Below are 6,000 nucleotides of genomic sequence, written 5' to 3'. Positions count from 1 at the left end.
AAACTGTCCAGGCACTTCCAAGATGAGACAGGCTTGGGAAGAGGACTATGGCTCACTGCACTGGGGTAAAGGAGCAGCAGTAAAGATGTCATGGAGATTCTCTCACAGGCACCGCCTGAGAAGGTGCACGGTGGACACCCACAGAGCCCGGGGTGGTGGGGGTGAAGCAGGTCTGGGTTGGAGCTGGAAGCAAAGCTGGGCTGGGAAGGAGTGCCCATCATGATGCACTGCTCGCTGCGTCTGCCTGTGGGTGTTCATTTCTATTATCCTTCTAAACACCGCTTTGTAACATTTCACTGCATTAAATGCTCAACCAGGAAAATGAAATTTATTTAGAAGGCTGAGGTATTTCACATCTAGGGCAGGCGATGCTGCTCTAAATTTACCAAGTCAACAGCTCATTTTTGCTGTTGAATGGGTTGTAGATCTTATGACAGAAGCAAGTAAGTGAGAACGCTACCAGCTGTAAACTTTATCTTATTGGCGAAATGTCTATTACGCAGCTAAAAACATCTACTTAATAGGTGCTGCCCTTCAACAATTGGTAGCAACAGAGTCTTAGGTGGTGATAACAATGACATTATATCTCTTTTATCACCTGTAGGTTCTTTGTATTGTCAATTACTGGCTGCACATTCCTTCCGGCCTCAGAGGCTGTAGGATAAACAGGTTGCACCATTCTGATGACGTGGTCATCACTGGAGGCACTGGGGGTTTGCATCTGATTTTCCTTCAGAGGCATCTGCCTGTGTTTTAGGATCCCCAGTCTTCATCAGGACATAGTGAAATCATATGAAGCTAACTAAGTCTGATGAATGAGTAAGTGCTAATCAAGCCAGGTGATTCTAACTGGGTCATTCATAAACATTTACAGGCTCTGAGCTAGGGGTGGTGAATGCAGAGACATACAGGACTCCATTTCTCTGGAATAGAGCTCTGAAATCTTAAAGCTGCAGCAGCACTTTTGGAACATGCGAACCGCCCCTCAGGAGGACCCTGTAAGAGCAGACGGCTCTTGTGAATAAACAAGCCTGGACACTGGTTTAAAACTAACCCCATTCCTTTTTTCACTGAAGGTTTGATGCAGAGCCGAAGTCTGCTGTTCTAAGGAACCACTAGTTGTTATTGTCCTAAATCCGGTAGAGGTTTTGGATGGGGTGTAGGAAATTTTCACAAGAACCCAAATTTCACGTCGATTTGTGATGGATTAGCATACCAAAATGGGCTTAAAGTGCACTTAATGGATGCATTACTGCAGAAGGGAGCCACCTAACCAGAGCATTGCTAAATTTATGAAAGTGAAATGCACTTCAGGTTACTGAGCAGTCTAAATTTGTCAAAGTCACAGAGTGGGAGGCAGGTCGTTGCTGGTGGCAGAGGTGGCCGAAATCTGAAGCCAGGGCTGCCAAAATGAATTTGAAGGCCTCTGCAATGACCCGAAGGGCTCCCTCACGTCCAGGTGCAGCCCTTTTCAGTGGCAGGAGCAGGACCTGGGGCTCCTGAGCTTCAGTGTTTACTGAGCCCCTCTTAGCACGCAGGAGGCAGAGAGTGACAAGGTGTGTCCATTCTTTGCCCTGCCCCACGGTGCTTCCCTAATGGGTCTGCCCACTATGAACTTGAACTCATCGGCACTGGTGCGCACTCATGGAACAGACGTGGCTTTTTGTCCTTGCCTAAGTGTTTGGTTTGCAAGCCTCAGTCTCCTGGCCTGAAAAATGGGGATAAGTAATACTGGCCTCACAGGCATGGGAAAGTGCTCAGCACAATGCTTGTCACAACGTGGGACTTTGAAGGTCCCTTTCTTCAGGAGGTGGCTGAGTCTTAGTGACCTCAGTGGTGCCAACATTCAGCTCTGTGAGTGGCACACAGCAGGTGTTAAGAGAGTGTCTGCTGAATGAGTGAATAATGAATGAGTAAGTGAATGTGATTTCAAGGATTGTGGCAGGTCCCTGACATTCCAGTTTGCTGGTGTCCTTGTAGCATCTCTTACAGAATCTTTATTCGAGTTATACTTATTCATGGATTCAATTTATTACACAATTGCATGTTAACAAACATTCAATTATGTGACTACCATGGATAAAACTACTTGCAATAATAATGATTACTAATAAGAACTACGATTTTCAACTCTTACTGTGTCCCAGGAATTGTGCTGAGTATTTTTAAAATACTTTGTCTTCAGTCTTGACACCAGGCCACTGAGGCCATGTATCAGCCAGCTACAGCCACAACAATGCTGTGTAACAAAACGTTTGCAACATTCAGTAGCTTGCAACAATAAGCATTTTCCCTGCCTTGCTTATGTCTGTAGGTTGCCTGTAGCAGCTGTGAGTCCTGCTGTATGTGGAGTGACATGGCTCCAGACAGCAAGTCAAGTTCAGGTTTCCTCCATGTGTGTTCATTCTGAAGCCTCTCTGAAAGAGGCAGCAACGTGTTCTTCTCATGGTGGACCACCAGAACAGAGGAAAGCAGGTCGGGCCCTCCAAGCACACTTCAAGCCTCTGATCCAGGTATATTCCCCATTATCTCATTGTCTAAAGCAAGTCCAAAGTCAAGGAATGGGGAAGTGCAATCCCCACACTGGAAGGCCGTGACAAGGATGCATATGTGTAATAACCACCACAGGAGAGTGAAGAGTTGGGATCAACATCTCAGTCAACTATTCGTAGGTGCTATCAGAAGCCTCAAACCCAGGCATGGGAAGAAGTGACTTGCCCAGGTTGCTCAGCTAGTGGGTGACAGAAGTAGGATTTGAACCCAGGCAATTTAAATCCACAGTTGTGGGGGCCTAGAGTGCACACAGGGGAAGCAGGGATTTATTTTCTGAAAGTATCTGCATTTTATTTTTCTTTCTTTTTTCTTTTTCTTTTTTTTTCTTTTTGAGAGGGAGTCTCACTCTGTCGCCCAGGCTGGAGTGCAGTGGTGTGATCTCGGCTCATTGCAACCTCTGCCTCCCAGGTTCCAGCGATTCTCTTTCAATCTTCAGGCATGTGCCACCACACTAATTTTTGTATTTTTAGTGGAGACGGGGTTTCACCATGTTGGCCAGGCTTGTCTCAAACTCCTGACCTCAAGTGATCCGCCTGCCTCGGCCTCCCAAAGCGCTAGGATTACAGGCTATGAGCTACTGTGCTTGGCCAGTATCTGCATTTTTTTCAGCCATGACTTGCTATTACCATGTTAGTACCAACCTCTCTTGCAGTTACACATTTATTTGTCTATCCTTCCACCCACCCACAGGGACCTGGCATTTGGGTGTTCTTTCAATTCTCTGCAATAACAGGCCCAAGTGCAATTCTTGGGTAATTTTTTGAAATTAAGGTTGAAAGGGAAAAAATCACCCTCTAGTTAATCTCAGGCACGTGTATAAACACCTTTGGAAAGTCCCTGGTGGAATTCGTATCAAAGCGGTACCGTGATTTTTACTTAAAAATAATTTGCTTCATGTCAACTGTGGTTTCTGACACCTGAATTTGAAGGTGATCTGGGTGGGCCCAGTGCCATCTCCGTAACGGAGTTATGTGTTTACCTGGAGGGAGGAAAGGAAAGGCATTATTCCCCGGCAGTATGTGTGGCCCTAGAATAATGTTCCACACACCCTTACAGAAGGGGATTTCCTCCTCGCCGTTTCCACAGACCCTTCCCTGTGTTTGTTTAAACCCGTTGCACGCTGGTCTGACAGCTGCCTGGCCCAGGGCCTTCCTTGCAGACGCATGTACAACCAACCCTCTTTAACAGCAACCTGCTCTGTGTCCCCTGATGCAATTACTCGAGTATATAAACCTCGCTGAAAGGCAGGCTTTTCTTGGGAGCTAATAAATAAGCCCCAAAGCCACAACGTGTGTGAGACCTTGAAAAATGGCATCATCATCTATTGGGAATTGTGAACCCTGCAAAAAGCAGCTCATTGTATTTTCAGAAATAGGTTTTTGTTTAAAAAAATAATAAAGAATAAAAATCACCAAGTGGAGTCTATATGGAAAAAGCAATCTCGTCTGATATTCTAAGGCAAGTCTCTTTGCTGCATTCATGGTTCTTTGCAGATTTTATGTAAGAGGCATTATTTGTAGGAAAACAAGATAGGATTTTAAAGAACTCCCCTCTCATCCCGGTTTCCCATCTGCAGTTATAATCCTCTGATGGTGACCTCTGAATTAGTTGCCATGGATGCTGAGCAGAAGTTTATGACCTCAGGGTGGACTGTAGCTTCAGGGGGGAGAGATGAAGCCTCCAGCAATAAAGAGATAATGGGGAGAAGGCACTGTCAGGAATGACCCTTCGGTGGCATGTAGTCTATAGTTAACGGAGCACTTTGATTTCAACTGCTGGTTGCTTGGAGGAAGAGGGTGCTGGACTCTGGCCACGGGAACACAGGCCGGCAAAAAACTGCAGATTCTTTTTGCCCCTTGGACCTCAGTTTCCTGAGAGGCTGGGCTTGGTGCTGCAAGGCCCTCTGAGCGAATCTGCCAGAATTTCATGTGTCTTTTTCTTTAACTGATGACATCTTCAGCCCAGAGTCAGTGGAGTTGGCCACTGGTGCCGCTTTCTTGCCCCTCGCGCTGTCCAGGTAGTTCCCTGGAGCAGACTCCAGGTCACTGCGGCAGGCAGTGGCGCTCGGGGTCCTGCAGAGCTTTACCTCCCGGCGGAAGCAAACACGCCGGGCCAAAGAGCCAGGCCAGCCTTCCTGGGATGCAAATACAACAGAGGGTGCCGAACTCACCAGCGCCGTGGCCTTGAATATTAATGTATGGGCTGGCTCCAGACCGCCAGGTTCCTTAAAGATGTCTCTGGCGGCCGGGCGCGGTGGCTCACGCCTGTAATCCCAGCACTTCGGGTGGCGTAGGCGGCCGGATCATCTGAGGTTGGGAGTTCGAGACCAGCCTGACCAACATGGAGAAACCCGTCTGTACTAAAAATACAAGATTAGCCGGGCGTGGTGGTGCACGCCTGTAATCCCGGCTACTCGGGAGGCTGAGGCAGGAGAATCGCTTGAACCCGGGAGGCGGAAGTTGCAGTGGGCCGAGATCGCGCCATTGCATTCCAGCCTGGGCAACAAGAGCGAAACTCCGTCTTAAAAAAAAAAAAAAAAAAAAAAAAAAGTCTCTGGCAAGGTGTCACTGTCAGACTTCAGGGGTTTCGATGTGCTTTTATTTGGAATCACTGCAACACACAAGCAGTGTTGACTCGGAGGGGGAGGGGGCGGGGGCCAAACCCACCGCTCGGCGCACACGCCTTGATCTCGCATTCCAGACTCGAGCTGATGTGTGTCAGCGCGACATGGGGCGGGGGGAGGGTTCTCTTTGGATGTTTCATTCGCCGTCTGCACGTCACTCCCAAACTTTTCCTCCCTGCGCTCGCGGAGTCAGGTTGACGCGCCCTGGATGCGGGGCTAGAGGCTCGGCAGCTGAGCGCGCTCCCGCGGAGCCGGAGCCGCAGAGGCTCCCGGGCTGGACTCAGGCTTCTCAGGTACAAGTTAGGCGCCAGATGCCGAGGTGGGGGCGGCGAGGAGCGGCGGTAGGAGGTCTGGCTCTGGGCTCGGGGCTCCGGCGCCCCTCCGCGGGTTCTGGCCAGGCAGCGCCGGCAGCGGCCGGGGCTGGGCGTAGGGAGTCCGGACCTGCGGAGGCTGCGCGCAGCCTCACTCCCCGCGGCGCTCACGGCGCGGTGGTGGCGGTGGCCGCGGCGGCCCAGGCAGACAATGAACTTGCGAGCAAGCGAGACGAGCCGAGGTAGGTTTGGGCCCCGCGCCCCTCGGCTCGGCCTCCCCGAGCCTTCAGAGATCCCCAGCGGGAGGTGTCCCTTCGCCATTGGTCCTGGCGGCGCTCCGGAGCCCTGCGCGCTTGAGGGCCCCGCGGGAAGGGTTGCCCAGCGGCGACGCACGCCCCTTCCCTCGCAGGGAGGACGCGGTCGGAGCGAGGGGACAGGGGACCGAGCAGTGGCGTGGTGGCGCCGTGGATTGCCGGAGGCCGGCGGGTGGCGCACGCCGCGGGGAACGCACGG

At 50.8% G+C, this 6,000-nt stretch overlaps 1 protein-coding gene across 3 annotated transcripts in view; it reads left to right on the top strand.

Annotated features, from left to right (window-relative positions):
- Positions 1-5,372: 5,372 nt before the first annotated feature.
- CHST15 (carbohydrate sulfotransferase 15) overlaps positions 5,373-6,000 on the top strand; it is an 85,220-nt gene continuing 84,592 nt past the window's right edge. For 2 of the 3 annotated variants that reach the window (XM_077947812.1, XM_028826975.2), the window contains exon 1: positions 5,373-5,729. The gene's annotated coding sequence lies outside the window, so the exon portion shown is untranslated. The remainder of the gene's footprint in view (positions 5,730-6,000) is intronic. The other variant, XM_015148396.3, reaches the window with a different exon arrangement.

This window comes from Macaca mulatta, chromosome 9 (genome assembly GCF_049350105.2).
Source record: "Macaca mulatta isolate MMU2019108-1 chromosome 9, T2T-MMU8v2.0, whole genome shotgun sequence".
In the NCBI taxonomy this organism is placed as follows: domain Eukaryota; kingdom Metazoa; phylum Chordata; class Mammalia; order Primates; family Cercopithecidae; genus Macaca; species Macaca mulatta.
This window is presented reverse-complemented; position numbering and strand designations above follow the sequence as displayed.